The sequence below is a fragment of the Macrotis lagotis genome, chromosome 1 (assembly GCF_037893015.1).
Source record: "Macrotis lagotis isolate mMagLag1 chromosome 1, bilby.v1.9.chrom.fasta, whole genome shotgun sequence".
NCBI classification, from domain to species: Eukaryota; Metazoa; Chordata; class Mammalia; order Peramelemorphia; family Peramelidae; genus Macrotis; species Macrotis lagotis.
Genome location: NC_133658.1, coordinates 701,314,348 through 701,339,803, shown reverse-complemented (window position 1 = coordinate 701,339,803; position 25,456 = coordinate 701,314,348). Strand labels below are relative to the sequence as shown.

The 25,456-nt window shown below is 35.0% G+C and overlaps 1 long non-coding RNA gene across 2 annotated transcripts in view; it reads right to left on the bottom strand.

Annotated features, from left to right (window-relative positions):
- Positions 1-25,456, bottom strand: part of LOC141507824 (uncharacterized) — a 331,288-nt gene that overhangs the window by 266,458 nt on the left and 39,374 nt on the right. Inside the window, exon 3 of one of the 2 annotated variants that reach the window (XR_012474276.1) lies at positions 23,042-23,127. This is a non-coding gene — a long non-coding RNA (uncharacterized LOC141507824). Of the gene's footprint in view, positions 1-9,336; positions 23,128-25,456 lie in introns of those variants that run through there. The other variant, XR_012474275.1, reaches the window with a different exon arrangement.

Below are 25,456 nucleotides of genomic sequence, written 5' to 3'. Positions count from 1 at the left end.
GTTTTGCTATGGACAGATTACTAAGTGTGCCTTCTCATCAATAAAATGGGGATGAAAAAAGTTTAAAAAACTTTAAGGAGCTATATAAATGTAAGTCATTTCTACTTCATTACTATTGTTATTAAATTTTTGTCTTTTTTTAACTGAAAAAAATGTGTTAGCAGTTGGCCAACCTTCTGGTTGCATCATGATAATGTAGATTAATTGAATATTGTTGGCAAGATACTTACTAAATTTAATTTAAATAACACAGTTCCATTATAAGGGTCTGGAACTGAGGAGGGAGGGGGCAAGATGCTTTTATTGGCATTAAAAGAGAAAGATTTTTCCTTTTTAAATATTGACTGAGTATTTTATACCAAAGTTCCTAAGCTGATCTTAAATAAGATAACTAAAATCTTTCAGCCATACTTAACCATAAATCACTGTCTTCCTAATAAAACTAGGATAATGATTTTCTGATTCTATATAAAAACAGTTACACGTTTGAGTTATAGCAATGAAAAATAAAATCGCTATAGGAGTAGTTAGGTATCCACTACCATTCAGAGTTTGCACATTTTTCTTTTACGAGTCATGATGAAGGCCCTGCTTAGGCCAAAAGCCAGAGGTGAACAATAGCCATCAGGCCTCTCTCTAGAGCACTGACTATCACTTCTGGGTCCATTAGCCTGGAAGTATGTTGGCTAGAGTAAAATTAGGACAAAGTTTATCTCTTAAAGTATCTTGAGACTTGAATGAATTAAGAACCTAGACCCTCAGAGAGGCACTGGAAATTCAGAAATATTCGCAGGATCATGGATAGGTATGTATATGTTAATGAATATTATAATTGAATTTATATGCACTTATATATCCATGTATAAATATATATTATATATATTATATATATTTGTACATGTGACACTTATCTAAATTTCTATGCAATGTTATTTAATGGAAAGTTCATCATATTTAGAATCGGTAGAGATTTAGGTTCAAATCTTGCCTATAATATTAGTTGTCTAACCGTGGGGAAAGTCATTTAAACCAGGCAGAGAAAAACACTCCTATGTTCCCTGTCACCAAGGGTGTGATCTAAGACTAGAAGATCTCTTGAAGTCAAGATTTTTGAGTTGCAGTGGTCCAAGCCAATTTGGTGTCTGAAATAAATTTAACATTAATATGGTGAGATTCCAGGAACTGGTGACCACCAGGTTGCCCAAGGAGATACAAATCAGCCCATGTAAGAAAACAGATCAGATCAAAGTTGGAATCAGGTCAAAGGCACCACCAGACTTCCTAAACTTCTAGTCTGTGTCAGATAGAATGACTTTATATTTAAAAAAATAAAACTTTCATTGTTCCTTAGGTGTAAAATTGAGATAATACCTATATTACTTGAAAGATTGATACAAGAATCATTTGAGTAATGTATATTTTATATATAAAAATAAATCTTATATATAAAATACTCCTTAAGCTTTATGCTGTGATATAAATTTCAGGTATTTTTATTACCTACACAAGGATTTCATTTATTTTTAAGTATTTGTATACCCATTAGAAATTATAAAGTACTAATAAATAATAAGGGCAGCTAGTTACAGTCAATAGAGTGCTGAACCTGAAGTTCAGGAAGACATCTTAATGAGTTCAAATCTGACCTCAGACACTTACTATCTGTAACCCCAGGCAAGTCAATTCATCACATTTTCCTCAATTTCCTCATCTATAGAATGAGTTGGAAAAGGAAATGGCAAACCACTCCAATATCTTTGTCCAAAAAAAAACCTCAATTAACATCATAAAGAGCTGAACTCAACTGAAAAAATGACTAAACAACAACAAAAATAATAATAAATAAAATAATGGTAAAATGTAATACAAAGAAAAAAATGAAATGTAAGATTGATTTTGTTTGACTTTGTTTAATGAGTTTTCTTGGACCTGCTCTTCATAAAATTTATACATGAGTTTATAACACTGATCATTTTAAGTTCTTGTTCTCTGTCTCAGGGTTTCAATTGCCAGTCTTCATCTTTCTAAAATGATCATAAGTAGAAGCCCATCTCTTGATGTAAAATCTTTCACTGAGGGAAATACCTTCTTTCTAACAGGTTTATTTCTCTAGGATAGGGGTTCACAACCTGGAATCCATGTAATCCTTAAAGGTATGTAGATAAATTTCAAGTTCTCTATGAATTTGGATGGGAGGAAAAATCACATTTATTTTGACAAGCTTCTCATTGGAATACAACATTTCCTTCAATCGTGAAAAATAATATTTTTCTCTGAGTAGTGGTCCACAGCCTTCATCAATCTTCAAAAAATATCCATGAGGCAAAATTGATAAATAGCTGTTGCTCTAGAGGCAATTTACCCATAGTCATATGAAAAATTGTTCTAAATCATTACTTATTAGAGAAATGCAAATTAAAGCATCTCTGAGGTACCACCTCACACCTTCCAGACTGGCCAAAGTGACAAGAAAGGACAATGATCAATGTTGGAAGGGATGTGGGAAATCTGAGACACAAATACATTGTTGGTTTCTGGAGAAAAAGTTGGAATTATGCCCAAATTATGCCCAAAAGGCAATAAAAATGTGCATACCCTTTGATCCAGCAATATCACTTCTGGGTCTATACCCTGAAGATATGATGAAAAAAGGGTAGGGGTGGCTAAGTGGCACAGTGGATAGAGAACTGGCCCTGGAGTCAGGACTACCTGAGTTCAAATCTGGCCTCAGACACTTAATAATTAACTTGCTGTGGGGCCTTGGGCAAGGCACTTAACCCCATTGACTTGAAAAAAACCTTTTAAAAAAAGGGCAAAAACATCACTTGTACTAAAATATTCATAGCAGCTCTGTTTGTGGTAGCAAAGAATTGGAAATTGAGTGAATGTCCATCAATTGGGGAATGCCTGAACAAATAGTGGTATATGTGCATTATGGAACACTATTGGTCTATTAGAAACCAAGAGGGATGGAAATTCAAAGAAGCCTGGAAGGATTTACATGAACTGATGCTGAGGGAGATTAATAGAACCAGAAGAGCATTGTGCACAGTAACAACAACATGGGGGTCAATGATCAATCTTAATGGACTTGCTCATTTCATCAGTGCAACAATCAGGGACAATTTTAGGGTATCTGTGATGGAGAATACCATCTGTATTCAAAGTAAGAATTGTGGAGTTTAAACAAAGACCAAAGACTATTACCTTTAATTTTTTTTAAAAAAGTTATCTTATTATGTAATTTTATTTTTTCCATTAGGATAAGATTTTTTTTCTCAAAACATTCAATTTTGATCCAGGTATAACATGGAAACAATGTAAAAACTATTAATTTGCCTTCTATGCAGGGTGGGGGAAGGGAAGTGAGATTAGGGAAAAAATTGTAAAAAATTCAATTAAAATAAAATAATAATAATAATAATAAAAGCTCCTGCTCTAGATAAAACAATGAAGACCTCTTTCTCTCTCTTCCTGAGCTACCAGATTGGTTTATCTCTTCTAATAGAATTATCTTTTTTTTTTTCATTTTGTAGAATGGTGATATCACTCTCATTCAATTACATTCAATTTTGCCTTATGAAGAACATTAATATTTGATTCCACAAATTGTTTTTAAAGGAGAGATTCATTTTGATACACCACCAACATAATGTATTCAAAGTTAGTCACTTCAATTAAATGCAAGTCAATTTCTTCATGAGGATCTATTGTGTTTCTGAAAGACTTTGATAATTAACAACATTTCAAACAAATTTTGGCCCAGTAATTTAGCCCATGTATGGAATGTTGCATGTGTTTATTTGACCTCTCAAAAAACTTGAAGATTAGTATCTCTGTCCATTATAGAAGCAGGAAGATTAGGTACTTGTTGATTATTTCTGATTCTTAGTTGGCATTTTAGCTGCTGGTATGATGCTCATAAAGCCTAGAGATGCTAAGTATTGGTAGTCACTCTAAGCAAGTAAGATGTGCTTTTTATAACTATAACAGATAAGCTTTGACACTTAAAACTGAAGTACATGTCCATATATCTGCTGTAATGTTCTGACTCAGATTCTTGAGTCAACAAAAGTGCTTCAGAGATGAGTGACTTAAGGAGTGCAAAATCAAATGGGATCTTATACCATAAGATGCCCCTTATAGACCATGGACCAACTTGCAATCATATATAAGCAATACAAAAATAAATGACCAGAAAAAAAAAGTTGGCTAGTCTGGCAAAATAAATGGAATAACAACTAATCTTATAATTTCCATTGGTATCTATACAATTTAACAAATCTTTGAGGGGGACTGGCTAGTTGTGGTAAGCATATGAGCTCATGAATCACATGAGAGACAAGCATGAGTGAATTCATTCCCTGAAAGAAATATATGCAGAGATGTGATCACAAATCCAATAGAATATAATTACTGGTGTGGTTTATTGCTCATGTGTCCTAGAGAGATAGACCTGGAATGAGGAGGAGTTGGGTTCTAATTTCACCTCTAAGAATTACCAACCTTGTGAAAGCCATTTAACCTCCTTGTACCTCAGGCAATTGTTTCTAGTACTTCTCTACTAAATCATAGAAAGGTTGTGCTCAGCATTAGATGGATACATTTCCCACTTCCAATATGTTCCACATATTTATAAAATCAATCTTTTGTAGATTTGGATTTTTTTTAAATGAGCTATCTAAAACCTCCATAAATGCTCTGGTATTTTGGTTTTCATTCTTTAAAAAGGGTAGCACTTTGGGGGGGGGGGGGGTCAGAGGTCCTAGAGTACTAAATCTGGTGCATAAATTGTTTCCCAATGGACAATGACATATTGTGCCATTAGAAGAGTCTCATTTTTCTCTGTGCCTTCTTAGATGTATTTTCTTCATATGTGTATTTGCAAAGTACCAGAATATTTGTAACTTCCTTCTTGGGATTTTGTGAGAATGCCTGTTTTTGGCATGGGAACTAACTCTAGCCACCTACGTAGTAATTTATTCTTAAAACCATAAGTCTCTCTACTCAGGTACACATATGGTACTATTCTCTGTTTTCAAGAACTAAAGGTACTCTCAAAATAGACAGGAGGATGCAGAAAGGATTTTTAGATTTTTTTTTTTCAAAATTTGCATTACCGCCTTCCACACTGCCCAAGCATATTTTATGGGTGTGGGAGAGAAGCCACATGGTGGCACTCTTGCACCTGAAAACTCACCTAAGGACTTCTCCATCCAGAAGACCATAGTGTCAGTGGAGTGCACAGGTATGACCTTTATACACTTTTAAAATCTTCCACATACTTCTTTAATTGTCTCTGTAGTAAATAGCTAAGAAACCTGTATATCTTGACAGTATATTGGTTGCTGCAAAATGTGAACAATTTGCAAAAGAGATGCTGGCTTTGAGAAGACAATCTATGCAGAGCTACTCAGTCAGGGAAAGCCTAATTAAATGGATCTGGGGACAGTACTTGGTTTTAAAGAATAATCCTTCAAGCAAAATGGACCTCTCACTGCCTAGGTTCTCCAACATATCAAAGAGGAAACCACCAGTATCTACATATATATTACTAAATTTGTTAAACCATAAAAAACATATAAATGAAAATTGTACTATTTCTTTAAAAGGAGCTGGAGTTGAGAGCAGTCATTTTTGCATATCTTTCTTGGTTCTGCACTCATCCTATCTAATGTCAGTTGAAGGACAAAAGACAGCAAAAGACAAAAAGGGGTTGTTCCAGAAAGGATTCCTTGAACCAAAGGACAAATATGGTTCCTAGTAGCTCAAAAGCAATACAATTATGAAACCTATAGTGAACAAAATTTGATGCTCCCAAAATTTTGATTTTGAAGGGATCAGCTAGCGGGACCAGCTAGAGAGAACAAAAAATGGCATAGGAGTTCAGGAGATGGAACTAATGTCCCATGCACCACAAGAGAAAATACGACAGTAACAGCAGCAGTAATGACAACAGCAGCAATAATGATTTCATTCCCTAAATGTGATTAATCAGTACCAGAAATTGCTGAATCTATGAAAAATTGCAAATATTGTCTTAGATTTTCTTTTTCTTTTAAAACTTATACTTTATTTTCTTTCTTTGACTTATTTTTTTAACAAGTTATATAATTTGTAACATTTTTTAGAATAGTTTTTTTTTTCCTTCTATCCTTCAATGTTGTGATCTCATCAACAGGTACTCTGTCCATCAGAGTCCACTGTCTAGGAATTCATGTTGTGTGTGATTTTTGTTCATTTTCCCATATCTTTGTCTGATCTACCCCAAATTCTGACATTTTCCCTCTTTTTTTTATATTTTGAGGACCAATAAGCAATCACTCTATCTATCTGCTATCTTGTTGGTCTCACTACATTATTGACCCAATTTCCATTCCTATTATATCTTTTATTTTGTGATTCTATAAATATCATTAAAATATATTGTTCCCTATTATGCCCACTATATCCCTCTCTATTACCCTATGGGCCAGTCATAAATTATACTTTTCTGTGATTGTGTGCTCTAAAGATTTGCAACCATACATTATTACCAGGAAATTATTTATGTGACTATATGTGTATAAGTGTGACTGTGTGTAGAGGTAGTAATAGTAATAGTGGTAATTGTAGTAGTAATTGCAGTAGTAGCAGAAGCAGCAGCCCAGCAGTACTAGTAGTAGTAGTAGTAGTAGTAGTAGTAGTAGTAGTAGTAGTAGTAGTAGTAGTAGTACTAGTGGTGATAGTAGTGATAATGGTGATGGTAGTGGTAATGGTAGTGGTAGTGGTAGTGATAGAGGCAGTAGTGGTAGTAATGAAGTGGTAGTAATAGCAGCAGCATTAGTAGCTTCCATTTAAATTGTCTTAGGAAGATTCTGAATATCACATGGCAAGCTAAGATACCAGTCACTGAGGTCCTTTCTTGAACTAAACTGCGAAGCATTCAAATGTTATTATGGAGAGTCCAATTATGATGGGCTGACTATGTTTTAGAAATATCAAATGTGCTCTTGCCAAAAAATACTATTTTATGGAGAACACCCACAGGGCAAACACTCACAGGTGGGGTCAGAAAAAGTGATAGAAGGATACTATGAAGGTCTTTCTTAAAATCTTTGTAAACTATTCTGTAGTATGGAAGACAATGTTGTCCGTCATCAAAGAGGGTATTGTGCCCTATGAGGCAGAATTGAAGAAGTTCAAAGGAAACATGAGATGTGTAAGTTTAGAGTACTCACCCCAGATGTTCACATGGACAATTTTGTGCCTAGTCTGTAGTAGAGCATTCTGAGTTTGTATTAGTCTGATCAGCCACAATCAGGCATACTGTAATTTGTCTCTACCATAGTGATGTCATTTTGGTCTTCTTTAATAACAAAGGATAGAACTAACCACTTAGACTGGCTACCCAACTCAGAATGTCATAGCTTGGACATAGTTTATTTTTTTTAATCCATTTCATTTTTCCTAGATGAACTGTTAGGCAAATCCCTTAAATATTTTATATTGTTGATATTACTTCACATTATTCCAGGTTTTTTTTTTAATTCATGCAATAACATCTGGAAAAAGAATCATCCAAAGGGCCTTGATATCTATAGGAAATTCTTTTGTTTGAGTTTTGTATAAGACTTTCTGGATGAGAGTGGTGAACACCAGTTGGAAGATACATTTTCCTGTTTTGTGCTGTGCTTAGTGATCCTGATCAAAAACTGTGGACAAGAGTGACCTCTATTCTTATATGATTTAAATATAATTAAGACATTAGTAACTTCATATATACTTATATTCACAGATAGATATATGTGGATGAAAGCCTTTAAGGTTTAATTTTGCTCTACAGAGACAAATGATTTTTGTCACCAACAAAAAATTAACACAGGCAGATCTTAAAGTCTTTGTTTCTTCTAACCAATCTGCTGCTCTAAAGATTTAGTACAAGAGAAACTATTTTTTGGAAGCCTAAATAATATCACAGTTTCATCTACTATGTCCTAAATGCTATGTTGATCATTTTCATAAATATTTTTTAATGAAAAGAGAGTCATAGGTAGTCATTTGAGTTCTCACAATAATTTTTAAGTGACAATGTCCTCTGTAATTTCTTTCTTCTGGTACATCTTTAACATAGCTTGTAAAGTTAAATGTTTTTAAGATTATATTACCTCTACCATCAATTTCTTGTACCATATCTGGTCCCTCTACTGCTTGTGACTTCATTAAGTGTTATTTCCATTTCTCCAAACAGCTTAACAGGAGCAAAGGAAGTTCAAAGGGGTCCAAATTTGATAATTCTGCTCTCACCAATGAGGAAAATATACTATTGTTGAATTACAGTACTATTTGATACCTTTTCTATTTTGTTGCTCTGCCAATTTCATCTATAACTATGTGTCAGATAATATTGATTTCTGTAGACTTCGTTTCTTTTGTTGTTCTTTGAAATTATGAATTGTTTGCACTCTTTCCTCAAAGTGATGTGCTAATAAGTTTGTATTCTTAACTAGCATAGTCTTAACCACCCTAGTATATGTGGAAAGGAGTTCAATTATTTGTTAATTAAGACATTTGCTGGACTTCTCCTCATTATGGAGATGACTTTTCATTTTTAGGAAATATTGAAAATCAAGGTGAGTATCATTAACCTTTTTACCACTTACCACTGGTCAGGATAAAGTTCATACAATTATTTGAAGTATCTTATAACTTTCCTTTTTGCATACTTGACATTGATTTTTTTTCTAATTGAACAAAAGCAAATTTAGCTTATAAAACTCTCATAATAGTAAATGGACTTTTTTCTTTCTATTTGTATTTAAACAATATATAATTTTCATTTTTGATGTTCTTTGGTCTTCATTTTGTCTAGAACTTTCCAACTTTCCTTGGAAAATATTCATTTTTTAACCTTTCATTTATTAAACCTGGGGCATATCTTTAATATACTTTTTTCCTCCTTTTATTTATTTTTTCACTTCACTTCAATACTCAAGTTGTAAAATTATACATAATCTACCCCACAAAGAAAGAAAAACCTCAAGAAAAATAAAATGGGGGGGTGTGCTTTAGTCTATATTCAAATACCATCAGTTCTGTCTTTGGAATGAATAGCATTTTTATCCTAAGTCCATCAAAGAAATTACTTCAATATTTTTTTCTCATAGTTGCTATTGCTAGCTTTATTTCCCTCCATTCCATTCCTTCCCACACCCATTTTATTCTATTCTTTCTCTCATTTTACCCTGTTCCTCCTCAAAAGAGTGTTGTATCTGATTACCCTCTTCCATGATCTTCCCTCTCTTCTACCACCTATACCCCTTTGCCCTTCCCCTTCCCCCATCCCCTTTCTCCCAACCCTTTCCTCTCCTATTTTCCTCTGGGATAAGATAGATTTCTATATGCAATTAAGTGTGTGTGTGTGTGTGTGTGTGTGTGTGTGTGTGTGTGTGTGTGTTGTGTGTGTGTGTTATTTCCTCTCTGAGTCACTTCTGATGAGAATGAAAACTCACTCATTCCCCCTTATAGTCCCCCCACCTCCACTCCATTGCAAAAGCTTTTTCTTGACTCTTTTATGTGAAATAATTTAGCCCATTATATCTCCCCTTCCCTTTCTCCCAGGACATTCCCTTCTTGACCATTAACTCCTTCTTTCTAATATACCTTCATATTCAGCTCCTTCCTGTAGCTTGTCTATATATGTTCCATCTAACTGCCCTAATAAAGGAGAAGTTTCTATGTGTTATCAGTACTAACCTAAACTGGTTTTTAAGATGTCATTTTCTTCAGTACTTCTTGGTAATTCCTTCACCAAGTTGCTGACTTGGTTTTCATGATTTTCCCACATTGCTATCATTTCTCTTCCCAATTTTTCTTCAACTTCCTTTATTTGCTTTTCAAAATCTTTTTTGAGCTCTTCCACAGCCTGAGACCAATTCCTATTTTTTTTTTGCATGCTTTGGATACAGAAACTTTGACTTTGTTATCTTCTGAGGATGTAGTTTGATCCTCCATGGGAACAAAGTAATTGTCTAAGATAGGATTTTTTTCATCTGTTGTTTGCTCATTTCCCCAGCATATGACCTGATTTTACTCTTTGATTAGGTGGAGTTGGGCTTCCAAGGTGGAGGGCACACTGTCCCAAGCTTCTGAGGGTTTTTGTAGCTGTTTTTCAGGGACACTCTCACAGGGACCTCAATTACTTCAAAGTCTCATGAGAAACTATGACTACTTTCCTGGCCTGTACTCTGATCTGTGGATGACCACAAGCACTCCCCTCTGCCCTGAAGCTATGAGGTGGGTCCCTGCTCCACTATGACAGTAAAGCTCCTTTTTATTGAGACTTGGGTCCAGACTTTGACCTGGATGTGAGTATGGGCAAAGCAACAGTGTCCTTCCTCTGAGTTGGCAGAGAGATCTCTACAATCTTTCCCAATCCCCTTATTGTCTTTGGGTTGAGCACTCTGGAAGTACCTGTCAGGTGGCTTCCTTCAGGGTGACTCTGCAGACCTGTTCCATGTTCCCAGGGTTAGGTCTGCACTGAGGCCTGCCTGGACTGGGCTCCTCTCTCACTCTGGTGCAGTCCAGTTTTCCCACTGGCCTTCCAAGTTATACTTGGCAATTTCTGGGATGAGAAGTCTGGAAACCACCCTGCGCCAATGGACCCAGTTGCTCCAGGGACCCAGTTGCTCCAGGGACCCAGGCAATCCACAGGCTAATCTTGGATGGCTGGAGTTGGTTTGCTCAGGCAGGCCCAGACTACACTACAGCCTTTTCTAACCCTGGTGTAACAGATTTTTCCCTCAGATCTTCCAAGTTGTCTTGGGCTGGAAAATTGTTTCATTCATTCTTTCTGTGGATAACGCCATGCTAGAATTTGGTTAGAGTCATTATTTTTGGAGTGGTCTCAGAGACAGCTGCAGGGATTTCCTGCCTTCACTCCACCATCTTGGCTCCACTTCCCTTAGGAGAAACTAGGTAGTGCAGTGGACAGATCACTGGCCTTGGAGTCAGGAGGACAGGAGTTTAAATCTGACCTTAAATATTTGACTCTTAGTAGTTGGTGACCTTGGGCAAGTCATTTAATCCTAATAGCCTCATATCCAAGGTAATCTCCAGTTGTTCTGCTTCATATATGCCCACTGGACCCAGATGACTCTAGAGGAGAAAATGAGGCTGGTGGCTTAGCACAGTACCCCCTCACTCAAATCCAAATCATGTGCTTGGCATGGTACCTCCCTGATAATGTTCTTTTTTGAAAATGAAAAATAAGGGGCAGCTAGGTAGTGCAGTGAATAGAGCACCAACCCTGGAGTCAGGAGAACCTGAGTTCAAATCCAAATAAATAATTACCTAGCTGTGGGGCCTTGGGCAAGTTATTTAACCCCATTGCCTTGCAAAAAAAAAAAAACACAACTAAAAACAAAGAAAGAAAATGAAGAATAAAACATTAAAAAAATTATAAAATATCATTACCTCTACGTCCATCTGTAATTGAAGGCATCAACTATAAGTTCTGTGCTTTCCTAATTTAGAGAATCTAGTCAAATTCTTCATGTATTTTTTCTTCCTTCTTATCCTCTGCAATAGATATTGACATGTAATCTAATAATCTTCTTAGTGGCCTTTTTATATATTTGTCAGAAAATGGTCAACTTTCTCATTAAATGATGTATCTTGTTTTTAAGCACATTATGAAATCAGCTTCACCAATACAGATAAACCATCTATCTATTAATTAAAACTTCTTTTTGTCTTCTGGTTTAATTAATCATGAAAATGCCAATATTAATGTGGCCTTGGTCTTTTAATTCCATGTCAATTTGGAAACTGGGAAAAATTTTCACAGAGAATTTAAAATTTAATTTTGAACTCTGATTGTTGCTAGAACCAGACTTGAACCGTTTTTAACCCAGCAGAACCTGTCAGGATTTACACTTTATTGTCATAACCCTCAAGAGTACAGGGTCATGATACAAGGAAACAATGGAGATGAAACAAAGTATGGTAACTACCTTAGAAAAGAGCAATAAATTTTAAATCAGACCATCTAGATGCAAATTCTATCACTGCCACTTATAATTCATGGGTCCATCTAAAGTCCCTTTCAGCTCAAAATCAATGTTTCTTGAACTTACTAATTGGCATAAGTAGCAATTATTTTTCAACTAGACAATGTTATGCTTTCAATTTACATATATATATTCATATCATTAAAATGCTGTTAATTGGATAGAAGCCCAAATCATATTCCAAAATATATATTAAAACTCATGTTTCACCTATCAGGAGAAAGCTCACTTGTTAGCTTCATGCTCTATAATCAAAATCCTCACTACCATCTGATGACAATTTCCAGAATTCTGGGTATAAAGTCTCAAGAAGAAAAACTGGTATTGCAAATCTGATGCCTTTTATTGACTTTAAGCATCCCATAGATAACGGGGGAGGGAGGGAGATTGGGAAATAATGCCAATATTCAATAATAATGTTGTACAATGAACATATTTTGGGGAAATATAACATTCTTTAACCTTAGGACATCTGCACAAAATTCAAGTTGATGCTTTTATATGGGAGAACAGATTAAAATAATGCATGTCACCAAGACTTGATCCTTCTAAATCTTTCAGCTACACACAATACAGTGTTTTCTTTGACATTTTTTGCTTTTATCACAAGGATGTGCCAGTGGTTTTTCTAATGGGCTAATGGTACCCTCTCTCTCTTCTCAGATGGTCTATTCCAGGAAGAGAATGTTTTCTTTTGTGTTCCAAGCTATAAACTGAATAGAGACAGGGCTGTTCAATTGAAAGGCACTCATAATGATGGCATCAAACTCGAACACAAACAAATGCTGACCTCTGCCTTGGTTTTCAAATGCTGCTTTCTGCTCTTCACAACGACCAGGGCAATATTTTTATTTCCTTCAGTAACCCGTGATGGATTTCAGAGAAGAAAAGCAATTCTGTGGCAAATTCTACAGGCCAGGAATTGAAGAAAATGGGAGGTCCTGTCTGTTAGTTCATTTTGAACCTAGAATAAAAGACTTGGGAACAGAGAAAGAAAAATGGACCAGACTTTGGACTTCACTTTAAGGCAACGTGTAGATTATGCTGACTCAGTGTAACTATTGCTTTAAAGTTTTACCATTTTGCCATTAACAATATTCTGGCTTTAGCTTCTGTATCTGTTTATCTGAGGAACTCTGACCACTAATTTAAATAAGAGGAAACTTTTTTTTGTCATCAGGTCATTTGAATGTATATTAACTGTCTACTAACTCTTAAGCTATGATAGTTACTTATTTTTACAGAAGATAAATGTCCAAAGCAGAGATGAACAGCCAGTTGTGAGACTTGGAACTACTAGTTTCTAAGATCCTTTTTTAAAAAACAAAAACACCTTTTCAAATATTTTAACAGCATGCCTCATGGCTTATGATGTCTACTTCTAAAGTATTTCAATTTATCCTCTTTCCAAATCCTGTAAGACTCTCCCATAAAGAGTAAGCTACTTTTTCTCAGTATATATTCAGCCCCTGAACACTTGGTTTGGCATCCCAAATTGAAGCTAGTCCAAGAAATTGATATGAAACACATTACCATATTCTTCCTACACTACGTAGTTCCGATAATTCCACAAGACATATTTTCAGAAAATAATCAGATAACTCTGAGGCATCATAAAATGCTGCATGTATTTTTAATATCTATCACCCACATGTAGGAATTTCCTACTAGCTAAAGATCAGGGGTTTTTTTTTAGCTTATTGTAGGTCAATTACTCATTTAGCTTTGGGTTATTTGGGGGAGATGAGTAGAAGGCATATAGTGGAATAGCACATTAGATCCTGATCAAAGGTAACAGGAGAAAATACTACGGGACTAAATATGCCTAAGTAGCCTCTGAAGTGGAGTCCACAGAAATTAGGAGGAAGAGTAGGAGGAAAGAAAGTCTTTATTTGAAAATGACTTATTTTGCTTAGAGAAAATGAGTTGTTTCTAAAAGTTACTTTTATTCTTGCTAAATTTTCTCTTCCCCTATTTCTTAAAGAAATAGTTGTCCTGTGACAAACATGAGGGGGTCTTTTCTCTTAGTCATTACCAGTAAATCCTTAACAGAATTCTTATTAGGATGATCCTTGACCAGGAAGATGATCACCTGAGAGCCAATGTTGCTTTAGAAAGGTCGAAGAATGGTTGATAGTGCTTGCCACCTGGCAACTTCAGGAAAAATAACAGGAGTAGAACAGTGATTTCTATATAATGTTCATCATCTGACTAGGGCCTTTAAATACTGTCAATTTTGAGAGTTTGTGGAAGATCATGGCAAAATTTGGTTTCCTGGGAAAGTTCATCAATATTAAATATTAGTTCCATGATAGCATCTTTACATGGGTTCTGGATGAGTGCTTTCACACTTTCCTAGTCAACAATATAGTGAAGCAGAGATGCGTACTTGCATGATATTTTCAGCTATTTTGTCAGATTGATTCAATGAGGAGAGTAATGACATCAAGGTCAGTTACTGCACTGTTAGTAATATATAACTTGATAAAGTTGCAGGCCAAAACTAAAATGCAGGAAGAGTTGATGCATGATTTTTGTTCACAGATGTTTGTACACTCAATATAACTATTGAAGCTAAGATGCAACAGAATATGGATCGATTCTCTATCTTTTGCTAATTTTGGCCTGAAAAATTAATGACAAAAAAAGCCACACTGCAACATCCATATGCAGAGAAATGTTGAATGCTATGGATAGGCTCACTTTCCTTGCTAATATTTTTTCTAGGGATATGTACATAGAGGTTGACACATATATTGCCAGAACTAGCTCAGTGTTTGGAAGTCTTTGAAGGAAGGTTTGGGAAAGAAAAGGTTTTAGGTGGGTTATCAAATTGAAGATCTACAGAGCAGTTGTACTGACCTCTAAAATCTGGATGTTATACCAGTCCAGAAAATTGAATCAATTATATTTGAACTGAATTAGGAAGATTCTGAAAATCAGCGCACTAGATATTTAGATCCTTTCTTGATCTAAATGCCAAACATTAAAATTCTACCAAGGATGACCCTGGAGTCAGGAGTACCTGAGTTCAAATGTGGCCTTAGACACTTAATAATTACCTAGCTGTGTGGCCTTGGGCAAGCCACTTAATGCCATTTGCCTTGAAAAAACCTAAAAAATAATAATAATAATAAGGGCACTCTCAAAATCTCTCTGAAGAACTTTGGAATTGATTATAAGACATGGCAGACACTGGCACCAGAACATCTTCAATGGCATACCCATATCAAAGGAGTTGCTGTGCTCTATGAGCAGAACAGAATTATAGTAGCAAAAAAGAAACCAGTTGTATAAATTCAAAGATATCTCCATTCCAAATGTTTATATATTATAATGACTTTTTGTTCCTAACCTATACTAAAGCCCTCCAAGCTCATATTGGCCTGAACAGTCACAGTTGAACACACTGTACATTTATCCCCAACATAATGATACCATTTTGGTCTTCTTTGAACACAAAAGACAACCAATCAATAGCTAAACTTGGATTCTGAGTATTTGTCAGCCATTATTTTCTTTTTTTTTCCTGGTCCAAAATTATTTTCTTTGGCAAAGAAAAAATGAATAAATTTAAGAAGTTATGTCTTCTCTAAATATTATTTTATTATAAGTTCTATCCCCCTTTTAAAATTTCTTTTTTCCCAACAGATTCAAAAGCAGTCTTTGTGTGGTCATTTGTAGGTATTTGTGTATGTGTTTGAGAGTGTTTGTGTGTCTCTTTCCCATTTGCTGACAACCTTAACTTCTGAGTTTAATCATTCCTGGGTTTTCTTCTAGAAATGTGCAACTCAGTTATAGTCATCTTCTCTGGTTAGAAATCTTCTATTTATATATGTGTGTGTGTGTGTATATATATATATATATATATATATATAACTTTCCAATGATCAGTGTTTCCTTATCAGTATCATTAGATAATATTTTCTTCTAAAGCTTCCTTTAATTTCTTTTTTTTTCAGTAAACAGTTCCTGCTCTTAGATCAGAATAAGATAAATTTTTTTTTTCTTCTTGATTCATTTGAAGAAAAAATATCCTAAAACAAAGCATAAATTCATCAGCTGATTTGCTTCTGATAGAAAAAAATCCTTCAGCAGATATCCAGGTGATTGAAATCTCTCATCACTACAATATTTTATCTCCTTTGCCTGGCTTGTGATATTTCCTGAATTTTTTTATTTATTCCCTTCAGGTGTGGCACTATGACACTGTTACATCTCTTTTTCCTATTGACCCTCATCCATTTTCTCTCCTCCAGTTTCTAGATATACTCACATTAATATGTCTTCTTGAATTGCATACTACTCTTTTGCCATTTTATCTATAATACTTCTTTTTAATTCAATATAGAAAAGAGAAAATAGTGTAGAGAAAAATTCATGCTGAGTTTCAAGCTAGGTGTCTGATTTAGAATTCTGACTCTGCTCCATGAGACTCTTGCCAAATCTCTCAATTTCTTTGGTCCTTAGTTTCTTTTTCTATTAAAAAAAAAGAGTCTGTATTAATTGATCTCTAAATTTCCTTCTAGCTCTGGATCTTTTGAATCTTTCAGTGAGTGACTTTATTTTCTCCTTAAAATATAGGCATAAGTCCAAACCTATCATGTCTCATCTTTGAGGTTGAGTTTGCTTCCTTTTTTGAGGTTTTACTCTATTTTATTATACATACTTTGTCTTTTCATCTATAAATAAGGTTATATTTTACTGCTTGCTCTCCATTTAAATGTTGTTGATAAATTAATTTTCTTTTCTATTGCTATTCTTCTGATGTTGGACCTGCTACTTTCTGTGATATATGGCATGACAGATATGTTGCAGGTAATTATATATTTCCTCTTTCATTTTCAGTTTTTCAAAAAACTCTTTTATTGGATTCTCTATACTCCAAATATACATTTTACCAACCCTCATAAGGTACACTCCATTCCTGACCAAAATTGTTTTTATATTTTAAGTAGTGCTACAGAATTCCATATACCATTTTAATATACCAACTACCTACTTATCCCTTCAATTGAGAAATATGCATTTCTCTTCAAATGTTTGTTCCCATTTCAATCAATATCAAGTATGAAAATACCATCTTTGTCTTCAAAGTCCAGTTCCTTACTAGGAACTTCATAATCATTAGCAATTTTCCTAGTTCCCTACTTGGCACTAACATTTATTTCTACATGAATTAATAGGAGAGGTAATGGTCATCAGATTTGAAAAGTCTTAGAAGATTCTGTCACATTTCAGATACATGCCTCAATAAGGCAGAAGACATATCTATTGATTATGTCAGATTGACAAATAGTCGTTTTGGTGCCCTGAGCAGGGGTGAAGAATGGAATTCTTTTGTGGGGGAATAGCCTCTATAAAACCAATAAATGGAATACTAAGTAGTTTTTCTTTTATGCTACAATCTTTTACTAGTGACATTGTTTTTGTGTTCCTATTGGGTATTGTGAGGAAGATACTCCTTTAGTAGGCCCTATAAGTTTGGATATAGCTCTTTTCTTTAAATTTTGAACATTTAAGATTTACAGAGTACCTACATTATTATCTGGGGATTATTTAACCAAGAAAATTAAAGGGGAGTTAACTAGTCTCAAGTATCTGAAGGATTATTATACAGAGTGTGGGGAATAGCTATTGTCTGTTTCTTCTGAAGTTGGCATGAGAGGAAATGAGCTAAAACTGCCTCAGGTGGGATTTAATGTAGACATAAGAAAGAACATCCTTACTATAATGATTTTGAGACATATATGTCTCACAGGAACTTACAGAATATCCTTCTCCATAGATACATAGATAGCTTTTTAAAGGATGGACAATTATATTTCTGGAATAGTTATATCCTTTTCTGAAGGCAGGAGAATTGCCAAGATTGACTCAAGATCTTTTCCTATGATTCTAGTAACAAAAACTAGAAATATATATTCTGAAATGGATGAATACATGTTACTTATAATACAATCCCCCTTCTCTGGTACCATTGTTGAATGTGTTCCATCAGAGTATTACATCTACAATTATCTCTAACATGGATATATCATACCTAAAGAATGAAATGGTAGTTAGGCAGCTTTCTTTTAAACTATTTCACTTACAAGTATCCATATTTATCGACTTTATATGTGATTAAAATGTCTTATTTAAGAAAAATATATCGTTGACAATAACAGAGTAATTACACAGTCATTGCTTCAATCTGGCTATATAAATCATTGTGATTTAACCTACAGTAGTAATAAAAATAAATGATATTGTTTTTGGTTCATTACTGCTGATCTAATAAAATGTAATAAATTAAGAAATTTCCTGAGTGAAATAGTCTCATAAAAATAACAATTTACTAATGGTGCTTTAACACCCAATGTGAATGAACTCAGAAAAAAATATAAGCATTTTATTAATAAAAAACTCTCTTTGAGAAAATGTGGCCCATTTGTTTTTCAATTCCTTTGTTTTTATCTGAATTCTTACTGTTGGTCATACCTATAGAGAACATTATCATAACCTATGTTATCTAAAAAATTATTGTTGGATTTTCCAGAATTCTTAATAAAATTTCAGGAAGCCCAGGCACACAGGAACAACATTCAGAAATTTTAAGAACATATGTATTCTATCTTCTGGTGGAAAAACTAGATGAGAACAGCCTTATTAAGATAGTAAAGTTGCTAGAAAAGGGGGGGAACTCCTCTCTCTTTTTAAGGTTGTTTTAAAGAATTTTCATTCTGAAACTCTCTTCCCAACTAATTGAATTTCTGTTTTATATGCCTGTAAATAGCTACTCACACACATACACAACACACACAACACACACACACACACACACACACACACACACACACATACACACGCAAACACTGGTAGAAGGGGGGAAAAACATTAACCTCACTTCTCCGTGGTTTATATGGAAACCATGGACCATGGAAGGGGGACTGAACTTGATTAAGATTTTTTTTCTTTGTTTATTTTACTGAAAGAGATGATTGTCTGCATTTCAAATTCAATTCATTCAGTTGCTATACTTCCTAGTGCCCTCTCCTCCAAAGTGACTTTGCATTTATTATATATGTGATTATGTATGTATCTGTATATACATATAAACACAAACATATAGTATGTATATATGTATGAATTATATACACATATTTATGTACACATACATACATATTTACAAGCTTAGATAGTGCAGAATCTAAAGTATCAGAGCTGGAATCAAGGAGACCTGTGTTCAAATCTGAATTCAGAAACTAAGTAGCTGTATGATCTTGGGCAAGTTGCTCAACCTCTGTATCTCAGTTCTCTCATATATAAAATGGGGATAATAATAGAATCTCCCCCCCCAAGGTTGTTTTAAGGATCAAGTTAGATCAAAATAATTGTAAAGCTCTCGGCACAGTGCATGATAGTATTATAGATAGAAAATAAGTCCCTTGAAGGCAAGGGTTATTTCATTTTTGTCACATATTTCAACTCCCTAGCACAGCATCTGCCACATAATAGGCATTAACAGGCACTTAATAAATGTTCATTGATTGATTTCATATATAATACATTCCCAATTATTTAAGGCTTCTTAATCTTTTTTATTTTGGAATTTACCCTATTCTATTCTTCAAATTTATTCCTTTTATCCAGTTTAGAGACTAGAAGATTATCTAGTCCAAATGCTTAGCAAGTGGTACACTTCAACAAATGTTGACTCTAATGTATTATAGGAAACAGTTATGGGATAATAAACCACAAATCCCTGATTTTAACACCCCCCCAGTTATCAGCTCCAGTATTTACATAATTTCTAAAAAATATTAAGAATCCTTCCCAAATCAGATGATTTAGGCCTAGCGAGGTATGGGGAGATGGGAATAGAGAAAGGCTTATACATGAGTTGTATAAAGGGGGGAAATATTAAGTTAAAAATGTCAATATATATATTATCAATGGTGAGAATTGAATTTTGAGAAGAGTGATCACAAATTGAAAAATTTTCCAGGAGGATCATCAAGATGGTGAATAGAATGGAAAGTATAATATAAAGGGAGCAGTGGGAACAAATAGAGATATTTAGAGCAGAGAAGAATCAAAAGAGGCATTATAACAGTCTTCAAATACTTAAAAAACTATCATAGGGAGCAGGATTATATGAAGGGTATGCTCTTAGATCAGGAAGGCAAAGGAGAAATGAGCAAAGTTTCAGAGAAAAAGATTTCAGTTTAATATGAGAGGGAAAATTCCTTACACTAGGAAGTGTCTCCAAAGAGTCAGGAGCAGCTTCAAAATCTAGTTGGTTCCCTGTTACTGAAAGTCTTCAGTCAGAGGCCAGATGGCCACTATGTAGATTTAATCCAATTCATTGTAATAAGCAAATATGAAGTAAAAATTACATGAAAGGTATTTTGTTAGACACTGAAGACATAAAAATATAAAACTCTCCTAACCTTCAAGAAAATTTTATTATACTGGATTAATATAATGTACACCTGCTGCTTCATCACTTGCCTGTCACCACAGGACTTTGAGAAATAGTTAAGTATGGGTGATATCTTTTGTTGCATACATAAATTGGATTTAAGTGAGGTAGAGCTTCACAAGTCATCCACCTCACTCTCTCTTCCAAAGTCATCATGATCCAGTGTGGCAAGACAGAGTCAAGACAACTGGTAATGCTTCTAGATGCATTGGATTACCTTACATTACATTTTCAAAGTCTAACCATGCTCTAAGCATTCCACAGCACCTGCTTCAGTTGACTTCCCGACCGTTGGAATGAAGTGTTCTTATTTTTCTATTCCACCACTGGAAGACTTCACATGCTTGGGGCAGACATCCCCCCACAACTCACCAATCAGTTTGAGACTCCCTCATTTACCCTCAACCTGGTTTAGCCCACCTTCCAAAACGGTTTACCAGGGTGAGGTTGCTGTGTATACTACAGATTCTTGGAGTCACAGATGAAAGTTAGGTGGAAATCAAAGGTGGAAAGCAGCCCTAAAAGGGTTCAGCAGCCCTCACATCAAAGGTACTAGTCTTCCTTGGACACACCCTACACCCTTTTAATGCTAGAGTAGGCTCAGATTATCAGATATGGCAAGGAGTCTTTAGAAGGAATCGAATTGGAAACAGCAACAGCAATGGTCACCTACCACTGAAGACTTGTGCATTTCATGACCTCATTACAAACACCATCTTCCATTGACCAAATTCAATAAAATTTCCTGAATGTACCCTCAAAGCAAACATTGGCATCAAAAAGACCATGTGAATGTAAGATGAAGAGACAGACAGGATGTGAAAGAGACAAAAGCAATGTGTGGTACAGAGTGCTGGACTGCTCATAGACTCATCCTCTCTAAGATAAATATTCACATTCAACAAAAGCTGTGGCCCCAAGGCAAAATAACTACTAAAAGAATTAATGTCAATAGAGTAGAATAACTCTCTGAGTGAGAACAACTTCTTTCTAACTTGAAGGGGAAACTGAACCAACACATAGCTGGCAATAGTGGAACAGAAAAAGTTTGGGCATCTTTTAGGGATCTGATATACCTCACTGCATTTACTCATCTGGGTCAGAACACTAACAAATATCACAGCTAGTTTGATGAAAATGATGGGGGAAATACACAAGCTACTAGATGATAAATGAGAACTCCACAGGGTTTACCAGCAGGATAGTTCATCCATTTCTAAAAAGACAGCATTTAATTCCATCAAAAGTAAAGGAGAAGTGAAGTTTAGAGAGATGCAGGACTCTTGACTCAGTAAGAAGGAAGATACAATTCAGTTTTATGCAGAGTACAAGCCAAAATTCTTTTATGATACCCTGAAGGCTATTTATGGACCATAGATCTATATTGCATCTCAATTATTCAGTGCTGATGGATCCATATTGATTAATGATAGGGACATGATCCTAGAGAGATGGACTGAACACTTATATAGTGTACTTAACAGATCATTATCAATCAATTTAGAGGTTATTGACCATTTACTTCAAGTTGAGGTCAATCAGTCCCTAGCTGAAATTTCAACTGAAGAAGAGGTTTTGAATACCATTAGGCTCCTTTCAAGTAGCAAAACACCTGGAGCTGATTCTATTCCAGCTGAGATCTACAAAGTGGGGTCTCCATTACTCATCCAAAAACTGACTGAAATTTTCCAGTTTATATGGCATGAAGAGGTTATCCCCCCAAAAATCAAGGATGCCTCCATTGTCCATATCTATAAAGGTAAAGGGAATAGATTGCCCTATGACAATTTCTCTTTTAGTCATTGCTGGTAAGATTCTTTCCAAGTTCTTCTCAAAAGGCTAATCTTTCACCCAGATATTGGTCATCTCCCTGAGAGCCAGTGTGAATTTAGAGCTGTCAGAACAGTCAATATGATGTTTGCTGCCCAATAATTCTAGGAAAAATGCCAAGAACAGATCTACAACATTTGTAACCAAGACCTTTGATACCATCAGTCATTAAGGTTTATGGAAAATTATCAAAATTTGGTTTCCCAGAGAAGTTCATCAGTATTGTACATCAATTTCACAATAGCATGCTTTCCTGGGTTCTGGATAGTGAATAATGCTCTCAAGATTTCCCAGTCACCAATGGAGTGAAACAAGGATATTTCCTTGCTCCCATGCTTTTTAGCATGTCTTCAGCCATGTTATCAAATGCCTTCACTGAGGATGAATATGACCTCAAAGTCAGCTACCACACTGATGGTAAATTCTTCAACTCAAAAAAACTGCAAGCCAAGACCAAAATAGAGGGAGTGTTCATGCATGATCTTTTGCTTGCTGCTGATTGTGCATTCAATGCAACCTCTGAGGTTAAGATGCAACAAAGTATGGATAGATCCTTTGCTGCTTGTGCTAATTTTGATTTAACACCACCAAGAAAACACTGGTGCTCCATCAGTCAGCATCACACCATCCATATGTGGAACCATCAATTGCTACAAATGGAGCAGTTTTGAGTACTGTGGATAAGTTCATTTACCTTGGCAGCCTTCTTTCCAGGGAGATACACATTGTCAATGAGATTGACACTTGCATTGGCAGAGTCAGCTCAGTATTTGGGAGGTTCTGAAAGAAAGTATAGGAGAGAAAATGTATTAGACTGATTACCAAGCTGAAGATCTACAGAGCCGTTGTGCTAACCTCATTGCCATATACTTGTGAAACTTAGTCTACCAGCACCATGTCAGGAAACTGAATCACTTCTATTTAAATTGTCTTGGGAAAATTCTGAAGATCACTTGACAGGAGAAGATATCAGACACTGAGGTCCTTTCTCGAACTAAACTGACTAGCATACCAACATTACTTCAGAGAATGCAACTATGATGGGCTGGTCATGGTTTTAGAATGCCAAAAGCTTCCCTATAAGACTATTCTATGGATAATTCACACAGGGCAAGTGCTGACAAGGGGATAAGAAGAAGCAATACCAGGATACCCTGAAGGTCTCTCTTAAGATCTTTGGAATTGATTGTGTAGCATGGGAGATACTGGCACAGGACCATCCAGCAAGGTGTGCCTTCATCAGTGAGCGTACTGCACTCTGTGAGAAGGGCTGAATTGAAACAGCTCGAAGGAAATGTGACATACTTAAGTTTAGAATACCTTTCCTAGGTGTTTACATGGACTATTTGTGCCTGACCTATGGTAATACATTCTGAACTCATAATGGGCTGATCAGCCACAGTCAGACACTGTAATTTGTCTTAAATATAGTGATGTCATTTTGGTCTTCTTTGATAATGAAGGACAAGAACCAACCAACATGTACACCAATATATTTATACAAAGTACATATGAGGATATCAGAAAAGGTCTAACTCTTGAAGGAAATTAGAGATTTCAAGAGACACTGGTGAAAGGGAAAATATTCGAGGGTTTGAGGACAGCCTAGGTAAGGATATCAAAGTATGACATGAAACATAGTGTATAGGAATAATTAGCAGAAAATTTTGACTAAACTCTAGATTATGTGAAAAGGAATCATAGAAAACAGTCATGAAAGGATAGACTGATGACACACAGGGAATCCTTATATGCTAAAAAAAGTTTATATATATATATATATATATATACATATATATATATATAAACTTTTTAGGGTAATATATATATATATATATATATTACCCTAAAGGCAATAAAGAGTCTTTGATTCATCTGAGGAGAACTGTGGCATAATCAGACATGAGGATGCAGTAGAAGGAATTCCATTTGCATATGAGTTATTTAAGAAGACATCAGAAGTGGCATTTATCTCTGATATTCTATGATGGGAAATTGCATGAAAATTTCATTCACCTCAGTCATATTTTTAATCTACTATATCAACAAGAATTTCTCAAGTAACCAAAGTATGTATATGTGTGTGAACACACATTTCACGAATATATAAATACATATATATCTGTATACATATATATTTATATGTATATAAAACTAGAGAAAGAGAGAAATTCCTAAGTACACACACATACACAGATAATGCCTGTTCTTTAAGAGAAAAAAACACCTTATAAAGCGCTATTCCTCCTTGCTTTGTTATTTGGTATAGTACTTGCCATTAACTAGTTGTTTTCTTAAATTGTTCCTATCCTTCTTTCACTTGTGGCAGCCTCTGAAACTATGAATATCTTGTCCTTCTGAATAGTTTCCTCACAGGTCTGTCATGGTTTTCTTCTTGCCTGGAAAATTGATTTTTCTCGGTGTTCTTTGTATGATACATGTATCCAAGCCTCATCCCTTAAGTGTGAATTTTCCCCAGTGCTGTGAAGCCCCTCCCTTTTTTTTCTTGCTGATCTCCTCAGCTCCCATGGATTCAACTATCATTTAGTTTCCAACTTGACATTTCTATCTCATCAAAAACCTCACCAACTTTAACCCCCATGCCTAAATTCTCTCTTTCAGCTGAAGATATCATTATATTTCTAGCAACCAAGAACTCAACTTGTGAGTCATTCCTAATCCTCCCTTTTGTTGAATCAATTACCAAGTCTTAATTCTACATCCAAAACATTGTTCCCTTGTTTCTGCTCTCAACATAATCATCCACATCCTTACCTGTTAAGGACCTGAGTTCAAATGTGACCTCAGACACTTAATAATTGCCTAGCTGTGTGACCATGAGCAAGTCACTTAACCTCATTGCCTCTTAAATAAATTTTAAAAAAACTTTCCTTCTACTTAAAAATAATTTATATATAACATGGTTTAAAATCTTTGGTTTCTTACAAAGTTCAGCTCAAATGTTACCTCCAACATAAGATCTGTTAATTTCTCAGATAATAACATGTTCTCTCCCTTAAAATGACCCCAAATTTTTGTACCTATTTTGTATGTAGACACACAAACATGCTGTATCCTCCAGTAGAATGAAAATTCTTTGAAGGCAGGA